Source organism: Muscardinus avellanarius (genome assembly GCF_963383645.1).
Source record: "Muscardinus avellanarius genome assembly, chromosome: 15".
NCBI classification, from domain to species: Eukaryota; Metazoa; Chordata; class Mammalia; order Rodentia; family Gliridae; genus Muscardinus; species Muscardinus avellanarius.
This window is the reverse complement of record NC_137801.1, coordinates 29,134,213-29,159,092: the sequence shown is the minus strand read 5'-3', so window position 1 is coordinate 29,159,092 and position 24,880 is coordinate 29,134,213.

Genomic DNA, 24,880 nt, shown 5'->3' with positions numbered 1-24,880 from the left:
CAAGTTCAAGGTCAGCATGCATTTGGTTAGTGAACCTAATCAAAATTTTTAAAAAATAAAATAAAGTAACACCCCTAGATTCAGTACACGGTAACACACACAAACACACATACACACACACATGCATGTACACACACACACACACACACACACACACACACACACCTTTAGAAATATATAGTCTTATAAACAATCAGTACTTTTATCTAAAATATTTAACAAGGTGGGTGTGGTGGTGCACGCTTGTAATCCCAGTATTTGGAAGGCTTAGACTGGAGGATCACAGTTCGCACACAGCCTCAGCTACTTAGTGAGGCCCCTTGCAACTCAGTAAGACCCTGTTTAAAAAATAAAGGATGAAAAATTAGGGATGGGGTGTCTCTCAGTGGTCCTGGGTTCTATCCCCAGTACTGCAAAAATAAATAAATAAATAAATAAATAAATAAATAAATAAATAAAATATGTAACAATAGAAAGTAAACGATAATAATACTAAGGCATCCAAATATTTTTAATAGCAATAAGAAAAAAATAGAGTAAGTACTAAATGGGGGAGAGAAACAAACACCTTAATACATAGATGCATAGAGTTAAAACACAATTTGTACATATCTACTATTCACCAGCAATGTGGTGAGATATGCATAGAAAAATAAACATAATGGACTCTCACAAAGAACTTTTTTATATAGCAGAGAAAGGTTAGGCGCACTGAAGCTAACAATTGCTATGCAAATATAACAAAAATAGCATAATCTAATGTGCAACTTTGTGATTGAAAAATTATGAGTTGGAAAGTAGGGTTCAGAGCAAGTACATGAACACAGCCATGAATATCATGAAAAAAAGTTTTGATACAAAATATTAAAGTTGCAATTGTTTGGTGTGAATTTTAATAGAGTAAAATCACGCACATGAAAAATATTTTAGACAAATGTGCTACTAAGAAATAAAAAAGTGAAACTAAGCTTTCAAAGATATCAAATGAATGTTTTAAAAAACTGATTTATAAAAGCATATGACTGAAAACATTGATCATGTGTGTTTTTATATTCTTATGTAGAAATGAGATGAAAGATGTTTTTGTATTTTATTTTGAGAGAGAAAAGGTTCAGAAATCTAAATGGGTGAAAAGTGATGATAAATAATTGGGTAAAATATATAATAGTTGCTGACAAGTTTAAGCCATTAGAATACACCATGTACAATGGGAGTTCAATTTGATTACACCTGACAGATGAATCCTATTTCAAAATAGCGTTTTGTGATCTGAAAAATGATCAGAAGACAATTCTGAATATGCAAACAACTGTGATAAATCATCTGCATACAGGGAAACAATATATCAAATGTTGCCAGCTTAAATATCTTATGAGAAACTGAATTTAGATCAGATGCAAGTTGATCAACCTAAACTCATTTAATTTGAAAGGGGAAAGAACTGGTTATCTATTTGCAGAAAAACCAAATTAAATCTTTACCTCTCACTCTGCACAAAAGTCTACTCAAGATGAATCAAAGATCTGGAAATTAGACCTGAGACTTTGAAATTAGTATAGGAGGGCATAAGTCCAACACCCCAACAGATAGGCACAGGTAGAAATTTCATCAATAAGACCTCTAAAACTCAGAAAATTAAAGCAAAAATTAAGAAAGGGGATAAAATTAAATTTAGAAGTTTCTGCTCATCAAAGCAAACCATTACGTGACTAAAGAGAGAGCCTACAGAATGAAAGAAGATCTTTGCCAGTTATTTTCTAAAAGAAGGCTAATATTTTGAATATTCAAAGCATTTAAAATACTTAACACTAAAAATCAAATAACCTAATCAAGAAATAAGCAATTAAACTAAATGAACACTTCACGAAAGAATATATACAAGTTTCCAAACATATATAAAAAATGTTCAATGTCATTAGCAATCAGGAAGATACAAACTAAAGCTACACTGAGATTCCATCTAACCCCAGTCAAAATGGCAATCGTCAAGAAGTCAAACAACAATTAATGTTGGTGTAGATGTAGGGAAATAGGAACTTATTTATACTTTTGGTGGGATTGTAAATGAGTGCATTTGCTATGGAAATCAGGATGGAATTCCTTAGAAAACTGGCAATGGATCCACCATTTGATCTGGCTATCCCAATCATGAGAATCTTTCCAAAGGGACTGAAGTCAGAATATTATAGTAATATATGCATATCCATGTTTATAGCAACACAATTCACAATAGCCAAATTAAGTATCCAAACTAGGTAGTCATCAACAGATGAATGTGTTACAAAACTATGAAATATATACACAATGGAATTCTACTCAGCCATAAAGAACAAAATTATGTTATTTTCAGGGAAATGGATACTCCTGGGGAACATTATGTTAAGCGAGATTAGCTAGTTATAGAAAGTGAAGGGTCATATGTTTCTTTCATATGCAGAAGCTTGGGAGTATCAGGATAATACAGGGACTTTAGATAATGGAAAAGGGACTTTAGATAATGGAGCCAGGGAAGTGGTCTAGGGGAAGAGGTGAAGAGGTGAAGAGGGAAAATCAATGAAGGAATTACTTCCATTGACATTATGTACATATGTGAGAATACTAATGTCAATCTCCTTACCCTGTGTGAGGAAGGAGAGGGGATGAGGAGGAGCAAGGAAAGCCCACCAAGTGCTGTGTGCATGGATGTCACTATCACTCTAAACTACTTTATGATGCAAGACTGTAATGCACCAATAATAACAATTAAAAAATATTAGTATAACTTTCCAATGATAAATTATAGTGAGGTTTAATATGACAAAAATACACATGCATGCAGATCTTGGTATGTTTCTCTCTAACTCATACCCCACTTCCATTTCTCTCTATCCACATGAGTTGGTGAGATTGAGAGGATTACCTTTACATATTGCCACATTATTTGAACTGTTTTCTTCTTCAGTCCTCCCTTTTCCTCTCTGTAACTCCCTCCAACTACTATTCGGAACTTTTTCTGCATTATTTGAAGTTCCTATTTTCTACTTTCTTTCTAGTTCCCACATATGAGATAAAACATACTATTCTTTACTTCCTGAGACTGAGTACCCTCACTTGGCATAATATTCTTCAGTCCATCAATTTTCCTGCAAATGACATAATTTTTTTCATTGCTTTGGCCATGATTTCAAAGTAATTAAATGTGATGAGTATCTTGCCCTATCTCTATTCAACCTAAATTTAAAACAGAAGATGAAATAAAATCAGGCAATGCCTAATTTCTATTGCTATTTCATTACAAAGAGGCACCCTGGTTTCATAGGAAGAATGCAAAACCAAGACTTTTCATCTCAACACTCAAAACATATTTTGTGTACACATAAAAAGAAATACAGATGACCTGTAATTGGTTCTACATTTATCTAGGTATCATAAAATTGTATTCTGTGACAAATTTTTGAGTCTCTAATGTTTTGTTCCAAAGAGGCTTTTGCTTTCCATATAATTACATATCTTCAGAAAACTTTTATTTCTGGAAACACTCTTTAAATAATGTGTATACATATATAATGCATACACATGTAAAATAACACAGTTCAATTGAATTTTCATTGTTCTACATATTTTTATTTTAATTGTTTGTATTCTATGAGTTCTAACACCTATATAGATTCATATAACCACCACCTTATTACCACAACCTGGATAAAGAACAGTTTCATTACACAAAACAATTTCCCCAAGCAATAATTGTATAGTCACATGTTTTCCCTGCTCCTAATTCTTGCTACCACTAACCTTATTTTTATCGTTAAGATTTTGTTTTTCAGCCAGGCATGGTGGTGCATGCTTGTAATCCTAGTACTTGGGAGTCTGAGATAGGATAGCAGCTTACCATCCATCCTCAGCTACATAGTGAGGCCCTCCACAACTTTGTGAAACCCTGTTTTAAAATAAAGAATAAAAGTTAGGGCTGCAAGTATAGCTCCAAAGTAGAAGGCCCCTGGGTTCAATCCTCAGTACCACACAAAAATAAATACATAAATAATAAAAAATATATTTTGTTTTCTAGAGGTCATATATAAATAGAATCATAATGCTTTTAACCTTTGGGTTTATAACATTTTACAATTGGTTTTATTCACCCATTTTAGCACCTATGATATTCATTGGAATTGCTGCATGTACCAGTGATTTGTTCCTTTTATTACTGATTAGTTATTCCAGTTAGCAATCTTGCAGCTATAATCTAAAAAGACTGATCACATAACTTAGAGAATTTTTGCTTTCTTATGGTTTTGGCTCAGTTCATGTGAGACTGGGGGCCACAGATTTCATTGCTTGGCACTGGGAGGTAAAGAGAGAGAGAGAAAAAACATGGGTTGTGCTCTTCACACTTTGGAGACTTGAAGCAAAAATGAGCATGAAGAGAAATAATAATTGATTTAACCTCCAAGGCTGCACCCTCAGGGATCTACCTCCAGCAACACCCTAATGGCCTGGGTCACCACACAGATTAATACATTACAATGGATTTATCCACTGCTGGGATTACAACCCTCATGACTCTATCCCAGATCCAAACATTAATAAATGAGCTCTTTAGGGGAAAATTATATATCTAACTATAACATTCTGCCTCTGGCCCCTAAAGAGCTGACTCCCAGCTCAGAATCCAATATGCATTTATTCCTCTCCAAAAGTTCCCAAGGTCTTAATAGTTCCCAAAGTACAATATCTCTTCTGAGACTCAACTTGAACTTTTGTGAGCCTCTGTAAAAGACAGTGAGGATAAAAATTAAAAACCCACGCCCGGCTATAACTTCTATTTCTATTTCATTTCCTATGGAGTCTATATTATTACCCCAAATCTGAGCACAGTCTCTACCATTCACCTTTCTAGATAAATTTACCCCTTCCAATTTCCTCTAATAAACCAGTTCCAAAGAGTCATAATCCATACAGATAGTAGAGGCTGGAATCAACAAAGAAAGCAGGGGAAGGACAAATTATTTATGTAATCCCCAAGGCTGCTCTACGAGGGACCTATCTCAAGCCATTCCTTACTGGCCTGGCTCACCACCCAGATAAATCCATTATAACATGAGATTACACTGTTGGGATTATAACTCTCATGACCCAATTACATCATCTCCAAATGTTAAAAATGAACTCTTTAGGGAATATTTTATAACTAACTAAGACAATAACATTTAATAGTGTGGAAGTACCATGGTTTGCTTATCTATTCATTCACTTAAGAATATGTGGGTTGTTCACATTTTGGGGCATACTGCTGCTATAAATGTTCTACTATGAATAAAAATTTTCATTGGACAATGATAAATATCCAGACATGAAATTTATAGGTCATTTTGTTGTGTATCTGGTTAGCTTTATAAGAAGATATCCAAACAATTTCCAAGGTTTGTGGAATATAAAAACATCCTTCATTATATAATGTTATGCTTTTTGTTTTTAACTGCCAAGCATGCTTTATGGAACTGAAGTGGAGAAAAATAATCTACTATATTTATCCAAGTACTGCCCTTCCTTTATTTCTGATATTTTATATTTCCTTTTGCTATCATTTTCTTTTCTTCTAAAAAATTTTTCAGCAACATGTTTTCCAAATATATTCAATACAACTCGTTCTTTTTACCTTGTGAAACCCTTATGATATAAATATTATATATTTTTGTTATTATCCCAGAGTTTCTCAAGGTTCAACCAGTTAATTGTTAACTTTGAGTTATTTGTATGTTTTGTTTCCTAATTTCCATTAGTGTTTTTTTTTTTTTATGACTTCGACTACTTTGATGACACCTTTCACTTTTGTGTTTGGCTCACAGTGTTCATGATGTTTTTAGACATTTTATGATTGCTGGCTTAAAATTTTATCAGATAATTCCAACATCTATGTCATCTTGATTTTAAAATTTTGTGGCAATTATATTTTTGCCATGTGAGTTGAGATTTATTTTTATCCTTCATTACTGTTTATTTCTCTTAAGCCATTAAAAAAAAACTCATGAAATTAGAAGAATTGAAAGAATACATTTTATTTCTACTGATAGTAGAAATAAACTAGAAAACAATAACAATAGGGTAACAGGAAAATCATCAAACACTTGGAAATAAAATAATACACTTCCAAGTGATCTGTAGGTCATAGATGATATCTCAAGGGAAATAGAAACAATATTGAACTGAATAAAAATAAAAATAAAATATATAAATATATGTTGAGCTTAAATAAAGCAATAATATGAATAAAATTTATAACACCAAATTATTATATTATACAAGAAAAAACACAAATTTATAAATTCCCAACTCAAAAAACTAAAACTGTCAAAAGCAAAGTAAATGTACAGTAGAAAAAAGGAAAGTAATGTTAAATAGCAGAAATCAGTGAAAATAAAAATAATAAATAAAAAAATGCTGGGTCTCTATGAAAATATCCATAAAATGAAAAAAAAACATTAGCAAAGATCAAGAAAAATAAGAAATTAACTTTAAAATATGAAGAACTTAACAGAGAATATCACTAGAGTTATATCAAATATTACTATAGACCCTAGTATATCAAATTACTAATTGAACATCTCTTAACTCTGCAGAAATGAATTTGACATACTAGAAAAATCGACTGATTTCTCAAAATATATAAAGTATAATAACTTACCAAATAAGAATACATAATTCAGTTGCCCTACAATTAATTTAAAAAGTTAAATATTTATTCAATGAAATTTTATTGCATGGAAATTGTTATGGATTGAGAGAATGTGGTTGTGGGGAAACTGTTCCTTGGGAACCTCTGCAAGGGTCCCAGACACATTTTCCCCCAACCCATAACAAAACCCAAAACCACTAAAAACAGAAAAACCATGGGTTCTTGTCCTAGGCTAAGAATAAATATCCATAGCTTGGACAGTTGCTGAAGATTTAAAGAAGTTTATTAAAAAGATAGAAATACAGAAAATAGTTACAGCCCCATGCCAAAATGGCATGAGAGGGGAGGGTAGCCTGGGCCAACTTACCACTCCCCAGATACAGTACATAGACTGGAATTTTTATACCCATGACCTCCATCTTGTTTGCATAATTCTGACTTAGTAAAATGTCCCTGTAAGGTACCTCCCCTTATCCTATAAGGGATCTCCCTTCGCAAGGTGTGGCAAAGTGTCTCCTTTCATGAAGGTCGACCCCTCCTACCATCTTAGCTGGCTTATCATGTAGATCTGTCTTTAGATAGAGAAAGGCCTGGTTCTCCTCTCCTACTGACTTGTTAATCACCTTTAGCTGGGTTAATTTACATTGGAATAGTTGCCTGCTTTTAGGCAGAAACCAAGTCCTTGCACAGATTTGTCCCTCACCCAATTTTTGAAATATATTAATAATCATAGCTTTCTCAAATCTTCCTAGGCCATTCCCAATACTGGTACATTACCCCCTTTGTCTAGTAACTTCCTGACACCTGTCAGGCCAAAGGTAGATACAGAAAATACATTTTGGCATTTACAATTTTACAAACATTTAACACGAGCTCAATTTCCATTAATTTCCCCCCCATTTCTATTGCATGACTGTACCCCTCAGCAAAGGAATAAGGATGTCGAGTCAGTCATAAACTGCTTTGAGCTATACAGGGGCAAAGTTGGGGGGGGGCAGTTTTAGGGTAAAATTCATGCATGTAGTTGGCATGGGGGAATCAGATGGGTCCGTGCCATGTGCATCTATGATGATTCAAAGGGCCTCGATAGATGTCTGTCAGGTTCTGTTTGTTGGGAATCTTTAACCCTATGAGACAACACTCACAATACAGGTTAACCTTGAAAACCTAAACATAACAGTTAAATGAGAAATTAAAACCTGTTTTGCTGACTTAGGCCGAAACACACAAAAGTTGGATGTATTAAGTTTATTTTGCACCATGTGAATCCAGAAATTAGTGCTGTGGAGACCTGAAATAGGCTTTGGAATAAACGTTTTAGATGATTTGATGAGCACCAGGTCACCTGGACAAAACACAATTACTGGTTTAGTAGTAAATAACTATGAGAATCGCCAAATAATTTCCCAGGATAGCAGTAACGTTTGACATTCCTCCTAGCAATGTACAGAGTTCTAATTGCTCTACATCTCACTCTACTTTTAGTATAGTCAATAATTTTATCTTAGTTATCCTAATAGCTGTATAGTTGTTCCTCATCATGGTTTAAATTTGTACCTTCTTAATAGCTAATGATGATGAAAATCATTCCACTTTACTATTTGCTATTCTTATACACTATTTGCTGTTGTGTCTGTTTATTTCTTTGGTTCACTTTTTAAAATTGGTGCATTGTAGTTATACATCTTGATGGGATAAAAAATGGTAGAGGTCTACATGCACACATCACTCATTTAGCCTTTCCCCATTTCTCAGTTGTTTTTTTAAATACTATTATTGTGAGAGGATTCAAAATGGTGACTGTAGGACACAGCAGTTCTCAGTAGTGGAAATAAATAAAGTTCAACTACTGATAAAGCAGTGTATTAACCAACAAAATAAATATATCTCAGAAACCAAAACTGATCCAGAAACCTCAGCAGAAGAAATCCAGGAACCGTGAACTGTGAAAGGAAAAAAAATAAAAAGGTCGAATATCGGATCCGCTGCAGCTACAGCATGGCCGCCAGCACCAGCGTGGGCTGTTGGCTCAAATCATAGACCTGGGACCTGACTTACACCAACATGGCAACAAAATCCAAAAGTAAAAGTCTTTCAGGAACCCAAGGTGCCAGCGAGCCGAGCCACCTCCACGCCAGACCACCCACCGGTGGTAAGCTGCCCCGGAGGCCCCGAGGAGGCTCTGGCTCCACTTCCCCCAGCACCCCTTCCGGCACCAGCACAGCCCCTGACCAGCCCTGGCCAAGCACCTTCTCAGCTGCTGCAGCTGAGACCCAGCTGAGGCTCCAGCACAGACCCAGCCCAAGCCCAAACCCACATAGTCCCATCTGGATGATCCAAGGCCCAGCCACAAGAGGGCATGGCCCAGCCCAACTTAAGTCCCCAAACAGACTCTGGGAATACTTCAGAAGGAATCCAGTAATTTTGACCTGCGAGAGTCTCTGCAACACCCACAAAAGGTGCCATATCTAGTGGCCGACCCAAAAAGGATTTTGGGGAATGGCAACACTGGCAGCCCTGTGAACTGTCTAAGAGTCTTAAAGTGATCATAGAGCTCTAACATCCCAAACTTCGAGATTAGCCAAATCCCTGAGCATCACTGTTGGCGCACCAGAAGAGACACCCAAAGAGACGCTGGGAGACCTGCAGGGTCCCTGAAACGGACTATACACAATACCCACAATCAATGGGAAGACAACAGAAGAACAGGCCTGAGAACTCTGAAAATATGAGATCCAGGAACAGTGGAGAAACAACAGAAGTCATGAATACTGACCTACAAGAAATGCAAGAAGGGGAGTTCCAAATCATGTTTTAAAATATGATCAAATGATTAAAAACAAGTCTAGAGGAGTTGAAAGATGAGTTAGAACATGAATAAAGAATCAGAAAGAGGTCTGGAATGAAATCAAAGAGTCAATAAGTGAAATGAAGACAGCAATAGAAAGAAATTCTGGAAGAGTAGATGAAATGGAAAACAGAATATCAATGTTAGAAGACAGTATATCCAAAACTGAAAACACAGTCAGCGATATACTGAAATCTTTACAGCAACAAAACCTAAACTTCCAGCAAATATGGGATAATATGAAGCATCCTAACTTATGGATAATAGGCATTGAAGAAGGGATAGAGGTACAGACCAAGGGCATCCATAATCTCTTCAAAGAAATAATTTCAAAGAATTTTCCAAACATGGAAAGAGATTTGGATCTTTATGTCCAGGAGGCATACACAACACCATTGAGACAGGACCAAAGAAGGACCTCCCCATGCCTCATAATACCCAAAATGACCAACATAGAGGCCAAGGAAGGAATCTTAAAAGAGGTGAGAACCAAAGGACGGTAACATATAGAGGCAAAACAATAAGAATCACTCCAGACTATACAACCCAGGTCATGAATGCTAGGAGAGACTGGTACAATGTGATTCAGACCCTGGAAGAAAATAACTTCCAACCACAACTACATTACCAAGAAATACTACTATTCAAAATCAATGGAGAAACAAAAGTGTTTCAGGATAAATAGAATCTTAAAAAAATTCATGAATTCAAAGCCAACACTAGAGAAAATTCTTAAAAAATAAACCATAAGGAAGAAAAAAGAAGCAGACTTTAGAACCAAAGAAGAGCAGAAGTTAATAAGTGGGCCAATTAAGTAAAAACGAAAGACCAAACCACCCAAGAATAGATAGAACACAAAATGGCAGAAAACAAAAATCATATTTCAATATCTCTTAACATCAAAGGACTTAACTCACCAATCAAAAGACATAGACTGGCAATGTGGATTAAGAAAAGTAATCCAAATATATGCTCTCTGCAAGAAACTCACCTTACAGCCAAAGACATTCACAGATTGAAAGTGAAATGATGGAAAAAGATATACCATGCCATTGGAGACCAAAAATGAACAGGGGTAGCAACTCTGATATCCAAAAAAATAGACTTTAAACTAAAACACATCAGAAGAGACAAATCAGGGCACTTCCTTTTATTAAAGGGAACAATACACCAAGAAGATATAATGATAGTAAATATTTATGCCCCAAACACGGGTGCAACCACATTTGTAAAACAAACCCTTCTGGACTTCAGATCCCAAATAGACCCAAACACAATAATTCTGGGAGACTTTAATACACCTCTCACACCACTGGATCGATATTCAAGGCAAACGATGAGTAAAGACTCTTTAGAACTAAAGAAAACCATAAACCAAATGGACCTAATACACATTTACAGAATATGTCATCCAGAAACTACAGAATACATATTCTTCTCAGCAGCTCATGGAACCTTCTCCAAAATAGACCACATCCTGGGACACAAAGAAAGCACCAGCAAATTCAAAAGATGTAATATAATTCAAAAGATGTAATATAATTCCTTGCATCTTTTCAGACCATAATGGAATAAAAGTAGAAATCAACAACAGGAAACTCAAAAGAAATTATTCAAATACATGGAGATTGGATGATACACTATTGAATGATGAATGGGTAAGAGAAGAAATTAGGGAAGAAATAAAAAAAATTATGGAAATGAATGAAAACAGAGACACAACCTACCAAAATCTATGGGACACTATAAAGGCAGTACTAAGAGGAAAGTTTATTCCATTGAGTGTCAACATAAGAAGGACAGAGAATTACCAATTGAAGAAACTAATGACACAGCTCAAGGACCTAGAAAGACTGCAACAGTCTATTACCAAAGCCAGCAGAAGGCAAGAAATCATTAAAATTAGAGCAGAAATAAATGAAATAGAGAACAAAAATCAATTCAAAGAATCAATAAAACAAAAAGTTGGTTCTTTGAAAAGATTAATAGAATTGATAAACCCCTGGCCAACCTAACCAAAAGAAAAAGAGAATCAGCTCAAATTATCAAAATTAGAAATGAAAAAGGAGATATCACCATAGATAGTGAAGAAATCCAAAATATTATCAGAAACTACTTTAAAAATTTATACTCCAATAGACTTGAAAACATGGAAGAAATTGATGGATTTCTAAGCACAGTTAACCTACCTAAACTCAACCAAGAGGACATAGCAAGCCTTAACCAACAAATAACAACCAAAAAAAAATAAATAAATAAAAATGGCAATAAAATTTCTTCCACCAAAGAAAAGCCCAGGCCCAGATGGGTTTCCAGTTGAATTCTACAAAACCTTCTGTGAACAACCTATACCAATACTTCAGAACGTGTTCCGGGAAGTTGAAAGAGATGGAACTCTCCCAAATTCCTTCTACGAGGCTAGTATCACATTAATCCCCAAACCAAATAAATATACCTCAAGAAAGGAAAACTTCAGACCAATATCCTTAATGAACATAGATGCAAAAATTTTAAACAAAATACTAGCCATATGCATTCAAAACTATATCACGAGAATAATACATCATGACCAAGTTGGTTTCATCCCAGAAAAGCAAGGCTGGTTCAACATACGCAAATCAATACATGTTATTCACCACATAAATAGAACCAAGAACAAAAACCACATCATCATAGCAATAGATGCTGAAAAAGCATTCGACAATATCCAAAATCCATTTATGTTAAAAACACTGCAGAAAATTGGGATCGAAGGAATGTACTTCAACATCATTAGGTCAATATACTGTAAACCCAAAGCCAACATTATATTGAATGGGGAAAAACTGCAAGAATTTCCTCTAAAATCAGGAACAAGACAAGGATGCCCACTATCACCACCCCTTTTCAATATAGTCCTTGAGACTCTTGCTTAGCAATAAGACAAGAGAAGAAAATCAAAGGAATTCACAAAGGAAGAGAGGAATTAAAATTATCCTTATTTGCAGATGACATGATCCTTTATCTGGAAGACCCAAAGAACTCAACCAAAAGATTATTGGAGCTGATTGACATATTCAGCAAAGTTACAGGATACAAAATCAACCTAAAGAAATCAGCGGCTTTTTTTATGCCAACAATGAATCCACAATGAAAGAAACAAAGAAAACAATTCCATTCACTATAACCTCAAAACCAATAAAATACCTAGGAATAAACCTAACCCAAGATATAAAAGACCTCTACAACAAAAACTATAAAATATTAAAGAAAAAAAATTGAAGAAGACCTTGGAAGATGGAAAGATCTCCCATGCTCATGGATGTTACTCTGGATTGAACTCAAGGGTGCTTTACCACTGATCTATACACTCAGCCTTATTTTATTTCATTTTTTATTTTGAAACAGGGTCTCCCAGAATTACAGTGTTGGTCTCAAACCTCTAATCCTTCTGTTTTACCATCTCAAGCACTCAGATTACAGGTATGTGCCACCTGGCCCCACTCATGTTTTTGATAGTGTTTTTGACAGATCAAAATCTTATAATATTTATAAAGTTATACTTAAGATTTTTATCATCAAACATGTCACTATCATTTTCAAGAACTGTAGTCCTAATTCTGGATCAGGAAAAATTCCTTCTGATTTATTCTAAAATCTTTACAGCTTTTCACTTTAAATCTATGATCTATTTTGAGTTGACCATTGATGAAGTGTGAGATTTGAGATAAGGTGTATTATATGTATCATTTTTCCCAATGATAAGAATTTCAAAGACTATCTTTTCTCCATTTAATTGAATTTTCAGCCTCTTTAATTTCAAATAACTATGTTTGTGATCATCTATTCCTTTACTTACTAGTTCATTTCTATGACCTCTGTTTTTAACAATATCACTCTTATACGTTTATTATAAGTCTTAAAATACTATACTGTGATTCCTCCAAGCTTTTTCTTTCTGTTAAAACTTCTATGAATATTCCACTTTCTTTGCTCCTACATGTACATTTTAGAATCAAATAGGATAACCATTTCAAATAGAAAATAACTTCTTACATTATCATTAACTAACAATCAGGGTTTCACTAAGTTTCAAAGGGCCTCACTAAGTAAATGAGGCTGTCCAGGAACTGAGATCAATCCTCCTGTCTCAGCCTCCCAAATTCTGGGATTATAAGTATGCACCACCACACCTAGCTTGTCATTGATCTTTTTGAGATTGGTTTATTTTAAGCTGATTGTAGTGGTGCACACTTGTGATCCCAGTACTTGGGAGGTTGAAATAGGATTTCAGGTTCATGGAAAGTCTCAGCTACTTAGTGAGGCCCTCTGCAACATAGTGAGATCTTTTTTCAAAAATTAAGACTAAAACATAGGACTGGGAGTGTAGCTCAGAGGCAGAATGTCCTGGGTTCAATTACCAGTACACACACACACACACACACACCACACACACACACACACACACACACAAAAGAGAAAGCAGTTTATTCCATACAGACATAAACTTCACGTGTAAAAATACAAATACCATAGAGAGTGAATTTAATACTAAAATTTAAAAGTCTACAACAGTGTTAATAGAAGTTTTAATTAATCTCATAAGTAGCATTTCCAATAACAATATGTGGGTTTGGAATGTTTGCAGGATTAATTATGGTATTTGTATGAATTTGAAATATCTGATCTTCCATATGTCAGATGCTTTCTGACACCACCCTGATCACTGCCTTACTTTGTAGTAGATACTATCTACTGCCATAGAGCCCAAATCCCAATATTCCTTCTTTTATAGACTCCTTTATAATGCTCCCATTCTGCATAATGGGATCAGAAGGAAACACCATTGGTAAATTTATCAAAAAAAGTTATTTTCCTAAAAGACATAAAAATATCCCTGTCTTCGTTGTTTTAGGAAATGACCATATCTCATGTGTTGTTGAGCATGTATCCTGGTGTGAGACAGTAATCATGGGGATTTTTTGGGTGGTTGAGCTGAGTGTCACAGTAGAAAGTGGTGCCACTGATCACATTTCTGTTTTGTTGAAACCCAGTCCTGTAGTTGCCAGTTGCCACCAGAAGTACTATTTAAAATAATAAATTATCTTCTCCTCTAAGTCCCTTTTGGTTGAGCATCCTATTATTTGTAGGCAGAGTCCTCGTAATAGATAAATCTCTATAAATGTGTAACCAACAGAAACATAATTTCATTATTTCCTCTTCATTTCTCTTCTGGAGACATTCTGATTCTTTAATAGATTAAGACATTTACTCAGCAGCTTTTAAAAGGCCACAGAGTAACAACAATACTGATGAAACACTCTGTTTTCCTTCATTAGAAAACTATTTGACATATCTGGAGTCTCACAGCTGTGATTTATAATTAAAGTGGGGCGCCATGATGCTAAGAGGGCTGCACTTGCTGTCCTCAGAGCTCAGTCCTGCTGCTGACTTTGCTAGTAATTTACATTTTGATTGGGGTGATTCATTAACCATTCAGCCCTTCAGTTTCCTCAACTAACACATAACCCCTGTTATAAATGTACTGTAAATTCAGTGAGAAGCTAACCATAACACAGTTGCCGTATTCCCAACACACAGCACACTGGACTCCTAAGAAATCTCTTATTGTACCTAAAATCAGGTATGGAAATCTTCTTCTACATGGGATGCTAATTGCGAACCCTTCTAAAGATCCCTATATTTTACAAATCATAACATCTTCATATTCTTTCAGCTTGCTTTTCCTGTATCATTGAGTTGTGTGACAGATTTGGTGTTGTCTCCCACTAGTGTTCACAATCACCCATCCAGACAAGGACTAAAGGAAGCTCCTGTTATTTGACTTGAATAAAAAGATTATTATTTCTGCAATTCTTCTTGCGATTAAGATAAAATAATAATTAGGCCTAAGATGGCTGCAAGGCTAAAATGAGAAAACGGAGAAGACCACCGAATCTGTAAGTTAAAAAGGAAATTTAAAACTATGTTAATTTTTAAAAAATCACAACACTTGGTATGATAATTTTTTTCTTTTGTCTGAGACTGCCTCTAAAAGTCCATGCATTCTTGGGCTTCAAGTAATAAGATCCTATCATTGATATGTGGGCCATCTTGTTCAATCATGATGTAGGTGACTGACACAAGCTGATGGAAAGAGCAAACATAATTTAACTAGAAGGGATATGATCTATGCTTTTCATGGAAGAAACTCCAATCTTTGCAGTACACTGAAAGATTCTTGTCCAATCTTGCAGATCTCTTAAATAAACTTTAAGAAATTCATAAGATTTGTAACAAAGATAATGAAAGAAAGAAATCCATAATGAGTACTTAGTGAAAGTTTTTTGAAAAACAAATAAATGAATTGATGCAAATATGTGCATAGCTACTCTGTGATGAGAACATTATTTAGAAAGTATTTATTAGAGGTAGTAGGTCTAATATTTTGAGCACAGAGAAAAATATTATTAGAGGCTTATGAAGTTGTGACCAAAGATTTAGAGAGTTATCTTGTAGAATTGTATTTATGTTTGGCAAAGAGTCACAGGATACCTACATATTTTGCAAATGTTCTGAGGGAGTATTCTGATAACTGCCTACCTTTCCAAGATGAAGAGTATCTATAGTAAATTACCCATGGAAACTTTCATAGACATAAACAGATAAACAGATAATTTGCATAGTTAACTTTTAAAAAGCTACTTATTCATTCATGAAGTCATGCCTTTGTGCATTCAAATACATTTAAGTGAATATTTCACTTAAAAATTAAGTGAAATTGTGTTACTAAATTTGCAAATATTTGTAACTCAAAATATTTCTCTGAGTAAGGAGGCATCTGTATTACCTGGGAGCTTGTTGGATATGCAGATTATTGCAGCTAACTTTAAACTTATACAGTCATGGTCTACATTTAAAAGCTGTCAAATCATTCTTAGAGATATATCTAAAAAGATACAAGGAAAGCTTTCTTATTGTTTTGTAGGGTTTCTTAGCCCAATATGAGGAGAAAAACACATGTACAAACAATTATACCGGAATATCAGTGCTAACATGGCAAATGCCAATATGTTTAACAGAGCCATATATACAGCTTGACATGGACTTTAAATCAGAATAATGCACTTTTTATCTTAAAAATCTCTTGTGATTATTTTTTCTGTGAGATTGGAAGTGCTATATTTCTTCTCTCTGACTCATTTTTTTTCACCTGTAAAGGGGAAATTAATGATAACTATTTTGCAAAGACAATTAACAGGAATGATCCATATAAGCACTTCACAGAGGACCTGATGAAAAGTAAATACTAGTTAAATAATGATGAGTATTATGAAAATTTAAAAATTCAGTGTTTGCAGGTGGATATGCTGTTGTAGATATATTTTCAAGGAAAAGTGACATTTACCTGTAGATTGCAAATTGAATTTTAATATAAGGGTTCAGGAATACACAGGAAGAAAATACTGAAGCCCCTCGTGATCATACCTTTCAACTGTGGGAGTTACATTTCTTACTCATATAGACATTATTTGAGAGTCACCAACTTTATAGAACAGAACATCTATCATAAAATTAAACCTGATGGTCAATTTAGACTGATTACCACTTTCAATTAATTTCTTAAAAAATCCAGTAACACAGCATAAACTAGATAGGTTGTTCAGATTCATTGCTAATTTTATATTTGAAAATGACTTAAAAAAACTAAATTCTGCTCAAAATGAGAAAATATCTTTTATAGTATTCTTATTTACTTTAGAATTAAAATCAAATGGGTTACCCATTTTACCATTGAAAGTACAGGGAGGCTTTATAAAACTAGTGAAATACAAATTGAGTTTTCAGAGTGACTGGAAAAACCCAAGTCATGTACCTTAGAATTGTTGCAATTTGTCAATGTAAGAATTTGTCTTGATAAAACATAGGCTTCTATATATTATGCATTGTTTTACCGGAGAAATTCTAACAGTGTAAAATCGTCTCATTAAATTCACCTTGATTATCAAAGTCAGCATGAGTGATAGATAATATAGCCTGTCTTTTTGTTATGTATCAGCAGGAATGTCCAGCTCCCCCAAAGCAGGAACTGAGACAGAGTATCTAAAATGAACTGATGAGACAGTGATTGATTCTAGCTAACTAATTATTTCATTATAATTTGGGCTGAATTTCTGTTGAAATGTGCCATGGTTAATGCTCATTGTCGAAAAGGATAAGAGAAAGCAGTAAGGGATGCTTCCTAGGGAGAGGTATGCATCGTTATTAACTGTTCCAAGCCCTTCCTTCTCTCTCAAAGCCCTGCCCAAGTAAAGTAAAAGTGTCTTCAGAGAACAATAAGAAGCGACAAGGAGACCAGACTTCAGGGTGCAAAAGAGATCTTAGTGCTTCCTCACCAAATCCTCCATTGCCTCCAGGGCTTGCGTATTTCCATCTGGCTCAGGTTCTGCTCTTTATCAATTACACTGGTTTCCTTTGTCTTTTTCTCTTTTCCCCTTTGGGAGCCTGTAAGAGGGGATGTAAGGGCTTCCATCTGCCTTCCACCTGGTTACTCAAGAGAGTGCAATTTTTGCTATAGGCAAGAATAGATGAGCTGCTGCAGAAAGCTTTGGGCTTAGGGATTTGACGAAAGCCATAAAGCAGGGATTTCCAAGTGCATTCAGGGGACTGCTGGTGGACTCTCACTATTGCCAAGCGATCTATAAACAGCTCAGCAGATTGAAAGTAAAAGTTAATGAAGTAATTTATCCTTAATTATTTCATGCATTTCATTATATGTAAGATCCAGGTTTTCACCAAAATACTGTTATAATCTTAAAAAGTACACCTGTTTTTTCAAGGACAAATGCAAGCAAGTTTTCTCACTTAGCTTTCAGCTTACAGGTTTTTCTTTGCCTCCGCCAAGGTGTTTTCCTATCATTTTAAAGTGCTACTGCTCCTATTTACTAAATTGGCATTTCTGTTCTCTTTTTACTTTACATTCTAAATTATAAGCTTCAAAGGGATGCATTAAGACATAACAGTAACAATAAAGCACGATGGAAGGTCACAAATCTTAATCCAAAAGAATACAAATCTGTATGTGCTTCAAAAAGTGAATATGAGTGGGATGACTTATTATAGATATACAAACAAAGTGAATGAGAAGTACAATTTAGGCATCTGAAAATCTGACTTTTTTGTTTTGTAAAGGCAATTATTTTATTCCTAGTCCCCTTGGGTCTTTATCTGTTAAAAAGAATTGACAAAGTTTTTGAAGCCACAGATTATCTTCTTGACATTTTCAAGTAAGGCAAAATAACCTCTGTGTTGTGTCAATAGATTTTCCCAAACAAGTGCAGACTAACGCTGCCCAGAAAGATTTTGATAGACACCATCACTAATGCAAGAAAAGACAGCCAATCTATAAAAGGCACCTTTTGAAGCTGTTTTCCTGCCAACCAAAATTCGTCGATTGCTTGCAGAACACTTTATGAAACAAACAGCAAAGTTAAATAGTGCCCTCGTATTAAAAGAAAAAGAAACTCTGGCCAAAATTCCTATCAAATATTGTTGGATATAGTACATTAACTGCTTTCAATAGGAAATGCAAGTAGCATCATGTAAGCAAATTTACAGACATGTAAATTTATATTTAGCTAAAGCTGTGCAGTATTAATCTGATATTGGCACATTTTTAGTAAGCATATGTTTATAATTGTGAGCCTTGATGTGAATGTACAGTTTTATTGAATGAAAGGTGATGGAGGGTGATGCAAATAAGAATGCCATCGTGAAATAGGTTTGCATATGAATGCCATAGTAAGCAGTTGGAAGATCACAAAGTGCTGTCCTATCTTGGTCATATATCGAAGAAAATAATACAAACTGTAAAGGAAGTCAAATCATGGCATACAACATTATCATTTTAGTATGTTAGAGAGGAAATGGCAGTCAGCAAACATCTACTTTGCTTTAGCATTCTTATGGAAGCTGATATAAAATATTCAAGGTAGGCAAAAAATCAGTGTAAATAATGGATGGAATAAAAATTTCTTAATGACACTGATAATACTAGTAAAAGATCATTTCAATGTGCATTGCTCAAATGTAGTATTTAGGTAATATTGATTTTTAGAAGAGTTTTAACTTATTTTATAAAAGTAATGTGTTTTAAATGTGGTAAGAGAAATGCCTGGACTTTGGTAGATAGTCATATACTTGATGCAAATGTCTCAGTTCCCAAGAAACATGTATTCTCCCTCAAAATGATACTTATTTTCATTCATCTGCAAGTTATACCTGGATGTTAAGACAGAATGTGATGGAATTCTTTCTAGAGATAAAAGTAATAAATAAATGGATTACAAATCTGTCCTTCCCTATCTTCCACATTGATCCACTTTATTAATTAATTAATTAATTTAGCAATGCTGGGGATGGAACCTAGGGGACATTATATCTCTGAGCTATATCACAGCCCTATTTTTATTATCTATTTTGAACACAGTCTCACTGAGTTTCAAAGGGCTTCACTAAGTAGCTAAGGCTGTCTGTGAACCACAATCTTCTTGTCTCAGCCTCACAAATGCTGGGATTACAAGCCTGGGCCACCACACCCAGCTTACATTGATCCACTTTAGCTTCCCAGTTTTTTTTTTTTTTTAGTATAATATGCATATCATCCCAGATTATGCTGGAACTTGTAAAAAGGTTTAATATAACAAAAGATTTTTTTCATGATTTCATGTTTGATATTAATAAAGAGATCTAACATAGCTATCAAATACTTATTTATACTCCAGACCACCTCTAGTAGTGAATTAGGATGATGCAATTTCATACAAACAAGTAATAATAAAAGCAACCATCAGGATCAAGGGGAAAATTATATCACCTAAGAAACAAAAAATATAATTAATAACTTATGTAACTATATCTTACACTGCAATGAGTACACAGTTCGCAGTTTTACAAATCATATATTTTTGCTCAGCACAACATATTAAATCGATGGCTGAAGCTTGGAATTTGGGTAATATTGGAAGAAATACTAACCTGGTAAAATTTATTACCCCTTGATCACTCCATATATAGCTGCTATGACAATCTGGGTGTTCTCCAGGTTCTTTATAGTGAATGACCTATTTAGGTGTTGAGATGAGGGTGAATAATATTTATGAGGGTGTGTGCTGATGTGTGTCAGGGATGCTCAGTGTCCTTCAGTATTCAAAGTGAATGCACTCTCTTTTGGTATGTAAAAAGCAGTGCTTTCAGTTCCAACGTGTGTTTGTTACTACCATATGCAGAACCCGAAGCAGCTTTGCTAAACTAAAGCTTTTATTTATTTAAATATTTACTTATTTATTTATTTATTTATTTATTTATTTCACCAAAGCTAGAATGTCAGGATAGGAGAGGAGGAAGGATGAGGTTGATTATGAAGGAGCTACATCTGAATTTGTGTAAAAAATATAAATATAGCATGGATAACCTAAAGCTGTTTAAAAGTACTATTTTTATTTTTGGCATAATATATGTTTTGTCTATTATAGAAAATTATAAACAGTCAACAAGTCAAAGAGTGCTGTAAACTTAAAGTAAAACTCAGCTGTTTTCTATCTCATCTATATCCATTCATGAATCTGCATAAACAAATTTTGAAGCTAATAGCTTTTGGAATTTGCCTTCGTATTACTGAATAGCTTCTTTATATTACTATTTTGAGTCACTTAGACATGATTCTCTTTATATTATTATATTTCTCCAATATGCATAAAATAATTTTGATTACTCAATGTTCAGTATTTCTATTATTTAATAGAGAATTATGCAGGCTACTGTAGTTGTTACTATATTTTGCAATTTTCCCTCATTTTCCCACTGACTAGTTTTTATTTTTCACTATAATTCATTCTTTCACATTGTCCTTTGTTATTATAAAATCTGAAATACTTCTTAGATGATCAACTGCACCAAAGGCAGTGTTTTTCTCGTTATATATTTTGGGAGACCATGTTTCTGACCGCACTGCTCTGATCTACATTGATTGTTGTCTAGTTGGTATACATCTGCCACTCTGGGAGTCTCTCTCTAATCTCCTGACTCCTGGGTTATATGTCTTCCATTTCTTTCTCTTACTCTATTATTTTGTTGGTCACATCATCTAGTGATGTCCTTAGAAAAGTAATAAGCAGGGTACAGTACCATGCACTTTTATGTAGCTTGTGTGTTCCCAGAAATTTATCCATCTCATCAAGATTATCTAATTTGTAGGACCATAATATTATTCATGATAATATTGTAATTCCTTTTTTATGTCTTTGAGGATGATATGGATGGCTCTACCTTCATTTCTAGCATAGAGTTTACTCTTTTTTATGTTTTTTATTTTTGTGTTCAGTCAACTCCAAGTTTTGTCAATTCATCAATTGCTTTGGAAGAAATCACATATTTCCTGGCCGGGCGTGGTGGCGCACGCTTGTACTCCCTGCGCTTGGGAGGCCAACCTTTGCTGGTTCGAAGCCAGCCTCGCTAGCTTAAGAGACCCTGTTTCCAAAAATAAAACAGTATAAAATAGGTCTGGGAGTATAGCCCGGAGATAGAAGTGCTTCCAAGAACCCCAGTACCACCAAAAAAACAAAAAACAAAAAACAAAAACAAAACACTACTATTTCCTTACTTAGCTCAATGTTTACTTTACTCTTTTCTAGTTCCTGGTGATTTGTGATTATCTTTCTATTTTAATACAGTTGTTTGCAGTTATAATTTTCCTCTGAGGATTGATTTTACTGTCACTTATAACTTTTTGTATGCTGGGTTTTATTTTTATTCATCTTGGAGTTTTGGTTTTTTTTCTAATTTCCCTGGTGATTTCTCCTTGGACCAATTGATTTATTAAGAGTATGTTGTTGCTAGGAGTGGTGGTGCCTTAAACTCAGTACTGGTAGACTGAGACAGGAGGAACATAGGTTCAAGGCCAGCTTCAGCAACTTCATGAGGCCCTTCACAACTTAGCAAGAAAGACCCTGTTTCATAATTAAAAATAAAAAAGGCTAGGATGTAGCTTGGAGGTAAGACTGAGACAGGAGGAACACAGGTTCAAGGCCAGCTTCAGCAACTTCATGAAGCCCTTCACAACTTAGCAAGAAAGACCCTGTTTCATAATTAAAAATAAAAAAGGCTAGGTTGTAGCTTGGAGGTAAAATGCACCTGGGTTCAATACCCTGTATCCACTACCCTTCCTACACAGAGTATTTGTTTAATTTCATAATTTTGTTTAAGTCTCTAACTTCTAACTTTGTTTGATTCCTATTTTTATTCTATTATTGTCACAGAAGACACTTTTTATTATTTCAGTTTTTGAATTTTTTAAACCTTATTTTGGATATTGACATATAGTCTGTCCTGGACATTGTTCCATGTGTGCAACACTGTTGCTGTCTGGGTATTATACACATGTCCATTAGATCCAACTGGCATAGAGTGCATTTCAGGTCCTATGACCCATTACTAATATTCTGTCTGTTATTTCTGTTATTGAAAAATGCATGACTACATTAGAAATATGTTTATTTGATTTGCTTCTTTCAATTCTGTTTTATATATTTTGTGGTTATGTTTTTAGACACATGTGTTTATACTTGTTATATCTCCTCGAAGGACTGACATATCTATTAATCTATGATATTCTCCTTGATGCCTTGTAATAATTCTTTACTGAACATATTCATTTTCTGATATTAGTCTGACAACCCAGTTGCGTTTTAGCTACTGTTTACATTGAAGATATTTATTTCACTCTCAATCTACTTATGTTTCAAATTTAAAGTGAGTTTCTTGTAGACAGCAATGAGATTTTAAACTATCCATTCTGAAAATAAAGAAAAAATATCCATTCTGCCCTTTTTGCCTTTTAATTGGAGAGCTTAAAATGTTTTGAAAGTAACTACTGATTAAGAACTTTGTTTTCTCCATTTTTATGTCTTATATCTTTCTGTTCTTCTGTTGCTTCATTGCTGTGTTATTTTGTGCTTAATTGATTAATTTAGTTAGGTATCATTTTATTTCCCTTCTCATTTTATTTTATGTTATGTCTCATAGCTATTTTCTTAGTGAATAACCTGAGCTTTGCAATTTACATCTTAAACAGGCACGTTTTCCTCTCAGGCTTTTGGCAGTTTTGTCCCTTGTACTGCTTAGTACTGGCTTCTTCACTTGCCTCCCAGTAATTTAGAACTTTCTACACAAAGTCACCTCTCCACTCTGAGGGAGTGCAAGTTAGGTGAAACAAATCATCCTCTTGTGTTAATCTTTCAGGGCTCCCCCACACAAGTCAAACAGACAAAAGGTCCTCAGGAACAGGTCCACCTTGCTTTCCGCTCCACCAAGCTTCTGCACAGGGTTCCTGAGTCTTCAAAATGATTCTTTTTCTGGAAAGGAAGGGGCAAGCAATGGATGAGACAAAGTAAATTACAATACCATGAAGCATCCAGGGGAATTTGTCCTGCATCAGCATTCATTTAGCTCTGATGATTCCTTGACTATTTTCCAGAGTCAGTGTGTGGCTGATTCTGGCAATCTGACTAAGCTGCTCATGTTTTGAAGGAGACCAGGGTCCCTGGAGTTCCTTACTCTGCCGTTTTCACTGATTTCACCTCAGCAATGATTATTCCTTCCACTGCTGGAAATGGTTTATGGATTTTATGTCTAGGATATTTTCTATCTATGAATGAAATTGCTAAAAAAGACCACTTATATTCTTGAGTTAGATTCATGAGTGAGTTTATTCATAATAATTTTACCACAGACCAAATACTGTTATGTGCATGTATGAAAGAATCACTATGAAACTTATTGTGATAAACACTTCAATCCAAAGATAAAACTATTTTTAAAATTTAAGGTGAATTAGAAATTTATTCTTAGCATCAATAAACCACCAATTTATTTTCTTTTTAATTTTTTTATTTTACTGGTGCACTATACTCTCACATCATAATGTGGATCATGTTGACAATGGTATACATTCACAAAATACTTGGTCCTTCCCTTCCCCTTTTCCCTTCCTCCCAATACTGAGTGTCCAGGTTAACAATGTTATATTCACATGTATACAAATATTTGAATGTAGCTTTTCCATTAAGTAAGTTCAGCCTTCTTCCTCTCCTACCCTTACTTTCTGGCTTTGCTAAAGTTTCACCTCCATTATCTGGAGTCCCTCTGATATCCCTAATACTCCCTATTTTGAGCATATCAAAGAAAACATATGGCCCTTCTCTTTCTGAGCTTGGCTGATGTCACTTACCATAATGTTCTTTAGGTATTTCCATCTTCTGGCAAATGACATGATTTTATTCTTCTTTATTGTTGAGTAGAATTCCATTGTGTGTATTTTCCATAATTTTGCAATCCATTCA